The 13775-nt window shown below is 46.7% G+C and overlaps 1 protein-coding gene across 1 annotated transcript in view; it reads left to right on the forward strand.

Annotated features, from left to right (window-relative positions):
• The window catches only part of DPYSL3 (dihydropyrimidinase like 3), a 75064-nt gene that overhangs the window by 16533 nt on the left and 44756 nt on the right, over positions 1-13775 (forward strand). The gene's annotated exons all lie outside the window — the stretch shown is intronic.

Raw genomic sequence — 13775 nt, forward strand, 5'->3', positions numbered from 1 at the left:
TTTGCTAAGGGTGACGGCCTATTGTGGATCTGGACAGAGTTTCTCCACTGTTACCCCTGCCTAAGAGATGGGAGATGGAGCCTATTAAACTTCCTCAGCTAGGGAGCAGTTGCTATGGATGGATGGAGGAAATGGGAGGAAGAAACAAAAACCAAACATCCAGACTCCCTTCCTGGAGACGGGGCTGAGAGGCTGGAAAATATAACTGGAGCGCTTGGCTCTTAAGGCCAGGCTGGCTTGCTGCTGCGAGTCAGTGTCCAGCAGTGACTTTCCTATCCTTCAGTTGGGAAATAGCCATGATCCTTTTACACAGATAGATTTGCATCCAATAACATGTGTTTCCATTCAGCTGAAGGGGGAAAAGACATGACACTGAGCAGAAAACCCAGCCTCTCTTTACATTCTCCATTGTGCATGTAATTAAGGGGGAATGGACAGATGCCTCTGCTTTATGAGTTTGGCGTCACCCTTTAGCCCTGTGAGGGAGTTGAGCTATTGTAGTGGAAATCCAGAAGCACCCGTATTAGCCGACTGATACCCCATGTTTAGTCTGTTTAGTCACAGCAGCTGGCAGGACACCAGTCAGAAGTGAGCTGAGGTCTGTCAGGCCTCTTATTGCACCACTTGCCTTACCAGAACATTAAGGTATTTTGCGACCTGTCCATCTATTGCGCCTCTAATTCTGGCCATGGCTAAAGGCTGCAGAGAGAGGTGTAAAAGCTCCAGAATGCACCTGGATGTGCTGACAGATATCATAGTGGAGGAATGTGGTGGTCGGCTTATGCCCTGGAACAGTACTGCCAATTCCAAGCATTCAAAGAGCATGTGTCAGGGCCCTAAAATCATGAGATTGGAATAAAAATAATGCGATTTTAAAAAATAATAAATGTTGGGTTCTTTTTATTTGCCTTTTGGTTTCTGAACTTTTAAGGTTCATGTTTTCCAGTTTTTATTCATAATCTTAAACACTAGAAACGTACTTGTTTGTTTTTTTGTTAAATGAATGCCGAGGAGGTCCTCACGCAGTCACATGACTCCCAAGAGCTGGGACTTTAAAGAAAAATACGGTGAGACCCTGATGAAATCACAAAAGTTGACAATACTAGGAACTGCCATCCCAGCTGGGAAAGGCTTTTTCATACTCTGGATTAGCAGAGCTGCACCTACCAATCTTCTCAGTGCAAGAAATACCTAGGAGGTGCCACTTCCTGGGCAGAATCAATCATTGAAATGCCTCCTTCCAGCACCATCTCTGACATACAACCCTCCCCCACTCCCCACAAGCGCACTTGCGCGTGCGCAGACACACACAGAGTCCCATAGGACATGTACTGTCCTGGTCCTCCCACACCTACCTTCTCCTGTCCCATTGTACCAGCCCTGCTACATCCATCAACCCAACTCCTGCACTTTCAGCTGTGCTCCTGCTTCCCTACCCATGTCTTGCATCTGTGGAATCTTTCTCCTTCCTGTCCCCCCAAGATCCTTGTCCCCCACACTTAACTCCTGATCCCCTGTATCACCATCCCAGCTCCTGCTGCCATAGCTTCTGCTCCATTGTAACCTCCCCCCGGCTCTTATTATTACTACTGCCATCCCGTCCCACTTCTGAAGTCTGCCTCCTTTACCACCACCCTGAATGGCTGGAGGAAGCAAGCATCCATTGCAGCTCTTGATGGATGGCTGGAGCCAGTGCAGACTGCAGCCCTAGTTCTGAGCCAGTGCCTGCTTTCTCCCATCAGCTACTTCAGCTTCGTGACTGGTGCTGGGGGTGGTACATGCTGATAAGGCCCCTGGACCTGACCTGGAATACCGCTCTCAGAAGTAAGGGAATGAAACAGGAAACAACTGCTCCCTCCACATCATCTGCTGATGGCTCAGATAAAACAAGAGTATCAGGACTGGGAAACGTAGAAATGTATCAGTAGAAAACGTAACAGCTTCCTCTAACTAGAGAAGGAAGGCAGGTAGCATTACTGGCCAAAAATATAATGAAACAGCAGGCAAGTGAAGAATCAGCGCTGACCTCAGGGACTTCCCCACAGAGCTATCCCAAATTGGAGAGCCTCTGGCAAGGTGCACGTTGGCAGAGTCTGCACCAAACAGGAGGAACCATCAGCAGTGTTGAATTGGCGTAGAGAGTGATTTTTGTCACTAACAAGACAAACAAACTCAGTGCTAGTGACATACATGGAAAGCTTGGAAGGGGATGGGGGTGAAAGGGTTATGAACAGGCCCAGAAAGAACTGCCAGCAGCACATGCCAATACAGGGGAAGTGTTTGGAGGGCGACAGCCAGAACATGCTAATGGATTCGGCTTAGCATATAGGCCAGTGTTGCCATCTTTCATGGTCTTTGGTACTTTTCATAAAGCCTCAGCTAATGGAGTCGTGCGATTACCTGAGAATTTCAGCTTAAAGAGTAATTCTCTTGTCCTTGGGTTTTTAGAGAAAAGCTTGAAAATAGGACATGAGTGTTTCCTAAAGGCTCAGAAACCAGAAGGCAAAGAAGAACCCCAAAGGTTTTTATGCCAATCTTATGTTTTTTGAGGCTTGACTCCTAGCATGCTGCATGCTAGTGTGAGGTATGGGGAGTCTGAGCAGTGCAACAACCCTTCAGAAATGATCCAAAACAGAATGGAGAACTTTAGTGGACGATAGTGAGAAATCTATGTAAACCGTAATCTTCCTCAGAGTGCTGAGCTAGCAGGACCTAGTGAAAAGCCTGGCTTTCAACATAAACACTAAGGAAGCAGTGGATGAACTGAATTTGGAATTGAATTTGCTAGTCACATGGCAGAATTTTGGTCCACTGATGATTTAACATGCAAGGAGCTCTAGTTTTTAGATGGTGTTTTTGGTGAATCAAAGCAGTCCTTTGGCTAGAAGACTTTACAATCAAATGTTCACAAGTGCCTCGCTAATTTGGGGTGCCCACCGTGAAGCGCCTATGGGGAGATTTGCAAAGGTACAAATAGCAGTTAGGCACCTGATCCCATTGATGGAGACCCGTGGACCAAAAATCTGCCCCCTGGTGCCTAATTTACAGCGGCGTGGAGCACGTACAGCTCCAGCTGAAATAGATGGGAGCTACAGCAGTTCAGCACCTTTGAAAATCAGGTCCTTGAATATCTTGGGTTGAGTACCCAAAATTAATGAGGCATTATGAAAACGTTGGCTCAGAACATATTTACTGCCCAAGTTGTTACATACAACTTGTTGCATTCAAAGGAGACTTGCAACGAAAAGGATACGGGCTTGTGCCCTGCTTTGTGATAGATGGGGACTTATTTTCCCAGAAGCAATTTTTTATTTTGCCTGGGATTTGTTTTTTTATTGAAAAGTCTTGTCTTGTCTGCCTTGGGGTAACTCTAGTGGTTGGAGAATTGGTAGGGGAGTGTGGCCATAGTAGAGTGGGGCCAGGAGGATGAAACTGGAATATATTTTTCTGGGGTAGAAAGCAAGTTGAAGAAAGTTGTCGGGAGGGTTTTGCGACACCCTTTTCGGCTGCCATTGTATGTTGTGGAGAGGCCAGCAAGGTGGCACAAGGCACTGGTATCATTGTAATCTGTATTTTAGGGTACGTCTATACTTACCCGCTGGTTCGGCGGCAAGCAATCGATCTTCTGGGATTGATTTATCGCGTCTTGTCTAGATGCGATAAATCGATCCCGGAAGTGCTCACCGTCGATGCCGGTAATCCTGCTCTGCGAGAGGAGTAGGCGAAGTCGACGGGGGAGCCTGCCTGCCGCGTGTGGACCCGCGGTAAGTACCTTTAAGTTCAAGTTAAGATACTTCGACTTCAGCTACGTTATTCACGTAGCTGAAGTTGCGTATTTTAGTTCGATCTGGGGGGGCTTAGTGTGGACCAGCCCTTAGTGTCACTGCTGAGTCTGTTCTTATTCCTTATGTTGTGTCTTTTGTAAGCTATTTGCTATGATTATATATTATCTTGCAGCAGTGAGTTCCATGTGTTAACTATGTGTTGTATCATTTTTTTAAGTGTTTCTTTTGATCTGTTTTAAAGGAATTATCTTTCAGTTTAGCTAAGGGTCCTTGTTTTCTAGTATTATGGGGAAAATCCTTGTCGTGTCCAGAATAAGTCGGTTTGGCAGAATTCATTTTTTATTTTTTGATAATTGACAGATACTTACAATGTTTATTTAAGTATTTTTTTAGATTTTTATTTATTTAAATTTTCACATTTGCAGAAAATTGGGAGAGGGTAAGAATTATTTAGTGACAGTAGATGTTGCAATTCAAAAACTTAAAGCTTTATAAAACATTAAAATACAAATTGTCAACATGACCTGTCAAAATATACAAAGTAAATGCCCTTAAATCAACAAATCATGCCTGTTTTTACTATTCATTTGCTAGTCCATTCATAACAAACCTAATTCATAAGTCTAAGTCGTAGGACTTGGACTCTAATAAGTTATCAAGGAGCATGTTTCTTACTTTGCGTATCTGTAAATTTCGACTATCATCGATGGAAATATTTTTTCGTCAGTTTGTGAGTATGGTGACATCACTGATGTTTACCAACATTTACCGATAAAAATCTAATCCTTCCAAGCCTAGGTATAAGTGAGTCCTGTCTCCTCTTTACTATGAAGGGTACTACAGAGGAGAGGGGAACTGAGAGACAGTGGGGTTTCTGGTTGGGCCTGGGGACTGAGCCCGGGGAAACCGCTAGTTATTGACTCAAATAGAACAAGGGGCATGGGGAGAGAGAATTGTCTTTACTCATTCACTAGCGCAGTGGTTTCATTGAGGGATCATGTGATAGCAACTTTATCTTTTGATTGGACAAGAGGCATCCTGGGTAGTCTAATTTTAAATGTATAGGGATAGTGCGCATGCTCAAGCCCAGCTATTTAAAATGTAGGGTCTGATCCTGAGGGCCTGTGATCCCACAGCTATTAGTGGGAACTCTGAGTTCAGCTCCTCTCTGATTCAGGTCCAGTCACTACTGAATGGAATATTCCAGAAATAAGCCTTTAGTAAGCGTGAGCCTGGGCTGTCTAATGGCACCACCATGTGGGGGTCCTGAGATCAAATCCCATGGCACGGGGGACAAGGGTTGGCAGCACTTCAGTAAGTATGCTCAACCTCTGGGGGAATGGGAGATAGGGGTTCTCTCACTCTGCTCTCTAGTGACACCCGCTGGCAGATGCATCAGCGTCTCCAGCAGAATAGTGGTGGTGCTTTGACATGGGGTGGGATGACTATTAAGGGTGTGAGAACTGAGTGATCCTAGAGGAGTCTCAGGAAGGGGAGGGAACAGCAGGTCCCCTCAAACTAAAGGAAATGTCAATATACGATCTTAGTTTTTTCCATTTTTTGCCAGCCACGCTGACTGTGTCCTCCAGCTTCCTGCCCTTCCCTGAATCCCTGTGCTGGCTCTGGAGCCACTTCTGTATCAAATTCAAGCTCCTATGCCATGCTGCCTCTCCAATCCCTCCTCAACATCCTCCTGCAGGAAGGGTGTCTTTGCAGGAGGAACTCAGTGTTCTTCAATGGAATTCATCCCACAGGGCCAACCTGCTGCAGGGAAGCTGGGATTTGAATGCTGCAGCACTGTAGAAATAATGAATAATACTAATTAGTAGGATGCATTAGTGATAGTTGTTCTCTTATACTAATTTGGGTTGTGCTTGTGCTCCACCTGCACAGCCAAGCCCTTTCCAATGGGGACTTAGTGTAGGTCTCCACAACTGCAGGTTAATGTCAGCCCCCTGCTGTGATTAGAAGCTGTGTCATGTCTGACGAGCTGGCCACCTGCTCTGGGAGAGGAGTGGGAATTCTGCTTCCTCTGAGCGTCTGCAGCGTCTCGCCATAAGCTGCTCCCCTGGGAATTTTGATGGATGTCCTCGGCTCAGTTTTAATCTTTAAACTGGATTGCCTTCTCTGTGGCTTGCCAGGCAAACAGCAGATAGAAAAAAAAATCGGGGGGAGAAAAAGGAAGCCAGGGAGCTTGAGGGGGAGGGGGAAAGGCAGGAATCATTAATATACATAGTCACTTATAAAATCAAGGCATATGTTCAGATCTACTGCACTCTCCTTGTTGCAAACTTGTTTTTAAAGGGAGGGGCTGGAGAGAGTGATGATGATTATTCTCCAAAGCCAGCAGGGGTGAAATTTCTCATCCAGAAGCTACTGAAATTAACAGTATCACTGAATAGTGAGAATGGCTTTCCGCAGCCCTAATGCTGACTTGTGTAAGTTGCTGCACCGGCTGGCGCCAGCTACCACTGCCTGCAAGAGCCCCTGAGGCGACAAAGCCATCCTTCTCACCCTTGCCAGGCATTGTTCAACACAGAGCCCCGATCCTGAGAGACATGACGAGCACTCCCCAACTGCCGGGGAAGTCAATAGGAGACAAGGGCACTTGGCACCTTGTAGGATTGAACCCTACGTGAATTAAGCCTTTAAGCAGTGTTAGCTCATTCACACACAAGCTTATTCCATTTGTCACGTTCAGTTTCACCCTTATTTTTCCCTGGTTCAGGGAAAAAATATTCACACTCAGGGCTGACAAGAGGGGGAGAAAGAGTGACAGTTGTACTGGGTTCCCACCGTCAGAGGCCTCCCCCAAAACATCTGTTTTGTAGCATCTGCATAAATAAAGTGAAATGGACAGGGGTGGGGCCTAAGCACACATGATGTACCAGAGCCCCAAATTTCTCTTGATGGGTCTGTTCACTCCCATGTCCCTCTGTCCTCCCTGACAGTTACCCCAAATCAGCTGTGGATAAGCCCTTGCTTTTAGCAATTATCAAGTCTGTTATTTACTCCATGGGAAATTCTGTGCCACTGCACGTGCACAGAATTTATGCTCCCCGCAGATTTCTTTGCTTCCCCGCAGAAAAATGACTTTCTGATGGGGAAGCAAAGGGAAGCCACAAGAGCGGTCATGCAGCCCTCCTCAGCAGTATGTTTTGGGTGCCCAGGGCAGGCGGCAGAGAGGTAAATCACTGTGGGGCAGGAGGCAGGACTGGGAAAGACCTGGCTGGTGGCTCCTACCCTGTTCTGGGCTCAACTGCTAGCCTGGGCTGGGACTTCCTCTTCCCCTGCACGGCATTCAGGGCTGGGTCGAACCCACCCCCAGATTTCTCCCCCAGCTGCAGGAAGTTCTGCAAACTCCCCTCTCCTGCTTCCTGCACCCATCGCTCCTCAGCTGCAGGAGGAGGGATCCCTGTACAGGAGCTGTTCCCCCATGCGCCCAAGCCCTGTGCATCCAGACTCCCTCAAAACCAGACCCTCCCACAGAGCCTCACCCAGCCGCACTCAGAACTCCCCCCATGAACTCCACTCCCTCTGTACCTGGACCACCCCAATAAGCCACCTGCACCCAGATCCCTGCCCCACCAAGCCCTAACCAGTTGCACCTGGATCCCCAACCCACTGATCCCCACTCCCCCATCATCTGCACCTGCTGAACTCTATCCCACCCACACCTGCATCCCCCACTGAGCCTCCCACACCCAGATTGCCCCACACAGAACCCTCTCAACCCACACTGAATCTACCCACACTAAGCCCCTCCACACTTGGATCCTGCCTTGCTGAGCCTGCCTGCCAACACCTGGTGCACCTGTCATGGAGGGGCAGGCCTGGTCCTTGCACTGTGTCAGGGTTGGGCGCAGCCTCAACGCTGAGTTCATGTCCCGGGAGGGGAGGTGGAGGAGGGGGGCTGCACAGTGATCTCTCACCTCTGTGCAGTCAGTGGCCTGTGTTCCCCAATGCCATGCTGGAGGCGCCACATTTATTTGACAAATGAAATTTTCAGAATTTAAAAATATTTTGTGCAGAATTTTAATTTTTTTTTGGTGCAGAATTTTAATTTTTTTGGCGCAGCATGCCCTCGGGAGTATTTATTGCAGAGCAATGAATTGGGCAGTCAGGCAAAATCAACATATATCTCCTGGCCTGAAAAATGCATTAATCCAGTTGGAGTTTAGCGGAGGTAAAGCCCTAGTGCTTTTAAATGGGTGATATTTCCTTTAAAACAGTAAATCCAACATAAGAGGAGAGTTTGCTCAAAGTATTATATTGGTTGCTCTTTCTCCTTGTTTTCACTACCAAAGCAAATACAAGTGAATTCCAGTCAGGAGAAAACTGTGCAGAACCTGTCCACCAAGGAAAACATGGGTCATTTCTCCCCCTTCCTGTCTACACTGCCCCTTCTTGCTTTTGGCAGAGTTCATGTGCATCGAGCATGAATGGCTGCATTTCAAATTCCTCCCCATTCGCATTTGCTCTGGAGTCTGATTTGTAAAGGTTGTGATGCCTGTGCATACTGTATGTTGCCTCTGGGAGATGGCTTGTACTGCGGCGATGGTGTGGAAGCCAGCCTGATCATTAGGCAGTTGTGTTATGAAGGCGGGAGACGATCGCCTCACTCCCCCTTTCACACACTTAGTCAGGATCAGGCCCTAAATTTCAAAATGGCAGCAGAGAGAGCTGAGGTTAGCTGCTGACTTCAATGGGCCCTAAATGATCAAAAACATTGGTGGGAAGTGCTAATCATTTAGGGCTGGATTGTCCCCTCTGCTTCCACAAGCAGTTCCACAGAAATTCCTGACCCTGTGGATCCCTGTTGGGGGCTGCAAAAGAAGGGGCCTCACAGTTCTTTGGCATCAACCCTCTTCTCCAAGGGACCCCACAGAAGCTCTTCTGTGGGAGCTTTATGGATATTGGGGCTCCTGGAGGTGCTGGGAGCAGGGCACCAGCTCTATTGACCCTATGGATATCTCAGCAGAGATCCAATCGGGAACAAATGCTCCTTGAAGCAGCATTTACCCTTGCTGTGCTGACCTTCTAAGGACTTTACTGCATGGCATTGAGGGGGCTCTGCCAATGGGAGCATGTCTCCTGGCGGAGAGGTGGGAATGATTTTAAAGAAATATGCATACAGCAAGAAAGGAGTGATGGGGAGTATGCTCTTGTGTTTAGAGCAGTTGGCTGAGAATTAGGTCTGACTCCTGGGTTCTATTCATTGCTATGCCACTGACTTGCTCCGCTTATGTTCCCTGTGCCTTAGTGTTTGTAAGGATTCAAGGGTGCAGGTCTAGAGCCCGTGGCTGTGGAGGTCCTGGATCTCTGACGCTCCCTTGTCATCACCAAGACATGGGTAAAGCAGCATCTCACGTCACTAAATCTGGAAGCTCTGGCCCCACAGGAAGTTCTATTGGAGCACCCAAGACCTGTAGCACCCACTCCTTAAGCCAGGAAGTGAGTGGGGTGGGCTCTCTGAGCAACTGTGCAGGCTTTCTACTGTGGCAACATTGGACCCCGCTCTTGCCTGCTTCCTGCAAACCTGATCCCACCGAGTTCCTGATTCCTGTTGTGCTCCTGATGTGCTCTTCATTCCTAACTCCCTCCTGGTTCTTGCTCCTGCCTGATCCTGGCCTTTCTCTGGTTCCTGCCCTTTCACTTTGCTTCTGACCATCAGCTACCAATCCTGACTCTGAAAATTTCTGACTCTGGCTCAATCCTTGGCTCTGGCATTTGGTACCTGAATCTGACTCTGATCCTCAGCTTCAATTCCTGGTTCTGACTCTGGCTCAACCCCAGTTGACTCTGGCTCTGTCCCCTGCTTCTGTTCTCTGACCTGGACATTGGCTCTGACCACTAGGCAAGACCACCTGTGTCCTTGCTCCTGACAGGGCTGGCAAGAAAACAGAAATTCCATTTCACAAAACATTTAGAGGTTTTGCAATGCGTTTTCATTCTGATCTGAAATGACATGGAAACTTTTACAATTTTTTTGTGAAAAAACACGAGAGAAAGAGAGAGACATCCCCAGGGCACTCCCCTAGGATGTCGGAGACCCAGGTTCAGGTCCCTGCTCCTGGGTCTCCTGCATCCTAGGTGAGAGCCTTAATCACCAGGCTATTGGCTAATCTGGGGTGGAGGTGGGAGTGTCTCTCCCCTGTCCCTGCTGCCCAGAAATTGCATGCTGGACCGGAGGAAAATTTAATCAAAACCAATATGTTTCAGAAAAAAAAAATTCAGTTACAGTGATTTTTCCAATCTTTACTCAGTGTACCTAACTATCCAATACCTGCAATCACTGGAATGGGTTGTGACTGGCTTCTGAGCATAAAGAATTTATGAGTTGGGGTTTGTTTAGATTATAAACTCTTTGGGACAGAGGCTGTCTTTTGCTGTGTACTGATTGAGACCTTTGGGCATTGCCATGCTATTAACAACAGCAAAGGTTGTCCTCTGAGTGTCTAATGTGAATTCGGTTTTTAAAAAGAAATTTTGAACTATAAAGATCTCATAGTATTTATCGAAATCCCTTGAGAGGGACACAGTTGACTTAAAATTACGCTTCTGTCTGAATATTTATTAAATTGTACAAGTAACAGCAAAAATGACAGTAACTGAAAGAGATGACAGGGAAAAAACTCTTCATTCTTTTCATATTGTTTACTCTGTGCACCGTATTACAGCACTTTGTGCCTGTTGTTTGTGTGGGTGTCACATAGTAACAGGGAGAGAAAAAAATATTGAAAATATGGAAACTTGCTTGTACAGCCACAATACTTGGCAAGGAAACACAGGGTACCCAATGCATTTTTTTTAAACAGTCTAGTGTTCAGATCATCAGTTTCCCTTTAAGCAATTGTTTACATTTTGAATGCTTCTTTATTGACTGATTAACTGCAACTTTCTTGGACTGCAAATCTTGTAATAGTTTTGTCATCTGCTGACCTTTACTTCAAGTCACTGAAGGATGTTTTGACTTGTCATTAATTAATGTGTGTAGAAAAACATTCTGCGAGCATCAGACGAAGGGCCTTATAAAAGAACAAAATATGATTAAAATATTTGGGTTAGACCCTCGGCCTAGCTCCATTGACGCCAACACAGCTTGCAGTGAGAGTGGGGCTAGGAGGCTGGTTCATCTGGTTCAAAAACCCAGGTATCCAAGACTTGAGCAAGAAGAGAATCAGTTAGCACTAGCAGGCTTGTGGCACACAGTTAAACACCTGATACCCTCCAATGGTATTCATGCACACCAAGCAGTTCATAACTATGTTTTCTCTACTCTGCCCCAACTCCTACACCCCCCCCCCCCCCCCCGTAGGATCTTAACATGGTAAACAAGGCTGCAGATACAGGTTAGGCCAGGGGGTCTGTTACAAAGATCTCTCTGATCATTTGTATGCCAATACCTAGAATGTTTTTTGGATACGCTCAGCTATTTTATAGTGGTTCCAGCTTTGAAAACAAAACAAAAGTTGAGAGGGGGTGGGGTGGAGGGTGATGCTTATCTATGCAATGCATGTGCTATTCTCTGAGTTTTGAGCCTGAAATTTGCACTGGGCTTTCCCCACTTTTAGCTGTGTGGAAGCTAATGGATGAAACACCGAGATGACACCTCTCTCTCTCTCTCTCTCTCTCTCTTTAGATACCTCCTCATGTCATGATTTTTGAATGTTTACTGTTGACAATACCTGTCTTGTGCATGCATGTATACAGTATACATATGGAGGAGATGCTCTCAGCAGTGGGTTTTGAAATGCCTAGACTCTTTAGAACACTGAGTTTAAACCCTGGAGGGCTGGTTAATCTCTTTGTACTCGCTGGTCATGGTTTTATGTGGATCTTTTGGAGGAAACCTGGTTTGCCTTTAGTGTGCTTGGTTGGAAATTCTCTTTATGCCCTACAATAGCGCAGGTCCATTGCCATTCTCCTATTTCAGGAGTAGCTGCATTTATGTGGTCTCTGTATTTATACAGGACCCTGACCTCTTGAATGATTAGTCCTAACTCTCACAAATAGAAATTCTTTTTTGAGTAATGCCTCATCATGTAAATAGGGTTAGGCTAGTTGTTCACTGCCTCTGTTCTCTTAGAATCTGCATACAGCATCTTTATTTGTTTTTTACTTGCCCATCCCCTAGGGCAGGGGTTTCAAACTGGGGGTCGGGACCCTCAGGGGGCTGAGAGGTTATTACATGGGGGGTCGCGAGCTGTCAGCCTCTACCCCAAACCCCACTTTGCTCCAGCATTTATAGTGGTGTTAAATATATATAAAGTGTTTTTAATTTATAAGGGGGGTCACACTCAGAGGCTTGCTATGTGAAAGGGATCACCAGTACAAAAGTTTGAGAACCACTGCCCTAGGGTTACCACCTGGCTGGTATTTGACTGGCCTGGCTAGTTTTTTATGGATTTGCCAGAAAAATAATTTAATCTGCCAGTGTTTTATGTGGGTCTAAAGATTTGCATTATCATCACAAGACACTGGGATATCTAATGTTAAAGTTTCTGTGTCCGGCTAAAGATGCTGCCGTGATCCCACTTCCACAGTTTAAGCGATAACCGATCAAACTGCTGAAAATACAATACTGTCTGCCCACCAACACTCAAGTGCACCGTGGGTGTGTGTGAGAGCGGGTTTGAGTCACATGAGAGTGAGGAGACCTGCAATGTTATCAGTCTTATCTCTATATGTTATCTGTCTAGATACTAGAAGTGGCTGTTGAAGAGAGTGGGTTGCCGAGTTGCCTTGTGGTTGGGGTTGCAGTGGGCTTGCCTTGTGCTGGGGGCAGGTGCCGTTTTTTGTTGTTGTTGTTGTTGTTGTTGTTTTTTTAAAGGTGGTAACCTTACCATCCCCATGGTGGCTGGGTGCGTGATGGAACAAATGAAGTGCAACAAAGTTTTTAAAGGTCTGATCCTCTAGGCTTTTCCATTGCAATCAGTACAGTCAGAGTTCACCCCACAGAGAGCTTGCCAATATGGAACTGTCTGCAGTAGCCCACACAAACAGCCCCACAGGCTTTCCCTGTGCTGATCCAACCAATCATAACAAATATCCCAGTGACTGGCTGGGGCAGGGGTTCTCAAACTTTATTGCAACGTGACCCACTTCTGACAACAAAAATTACTCCACAACCCCAGAAGGGGGGACCAAAGCCTGAGCCCGCCCAAGCCCCACAGGGGAAAAGCATGAGCCCCACCACTCCAGGTAGGGGGCCAAAGCTGAAGCTCAAGGGCTTCAGCCCCAGGCCGGGGGCCAACAACCTGAGTCCTGCCACCCAGGCTGAAGCTTGGGCTTGGGCTTCAGCCTTAGGCCCCAGCAAGTCTAAGCCAGCCCGGGCAACCTCAAAGGGGGTCAGGACCCAGTTTGAGAACTGCTGGGCTAGGGCATGATAAGCTGTACAGGTGGAACCTGAATTCTACAGGTGGAACCCTCCGCAGGAAATCCCCTGCCTTGAGAAGCCCTCAGTGCACAGAGCTAGGGCCTGTCAGCAGAGGGGGAAAATTTCAGGCCTGATCCAAAGCCTGTTGAAGTACAGTAGAACCTTAGAGTTTTGAACACGAGAGGTATGAACTGACCAGTTAAGCACACACCACATTTGGAATCGGAAGTACACAATCAAGCAGCAGCCGAGACCCCTCTCCCCCCCCCCCCCCCCCAAGGCAAATACAGGACAGTACTGTGTTAAATGTAAACTACTCTAAAAAAGGGGAAAGCAGCATTTTTCTTCTGCATAGTAAAGTTTCAAAGCTATATTAAGGTAATGTTCTGTTGTAAACTTTTGAAAGAACAACCATAATGTTTTGTTCAGAGTTATGAACATTTCAGAATTACGAAAAACCTCCATTCCCGGAGTGTTTGTAACTCTGAGGTTCTACTGTAAATGTGAGCCTTGCCATTGACTTCAGTGGGCTTCGGACCAGGCTCTTAGGGTGTGTCTATACTGCAGCTAGGGGCGAGCCTGGCTCCACAGATTTGTGCTAAGGGGGCTTG

The sequence above is a fragment of the Chrysemys picta genome, chromosome 8 (genome assembly GCF_011386835.1).
Source record: "Chrysemys picta bellii isolate R12L10 chromosome 8, ASM1138683v2, whole genome shotgun sequence".
Lineage (NCBI taxonomy): Eukaryota > Metazoa > Chordata > Testudines > Emydidae > Chrysemys > Chrysemys picta.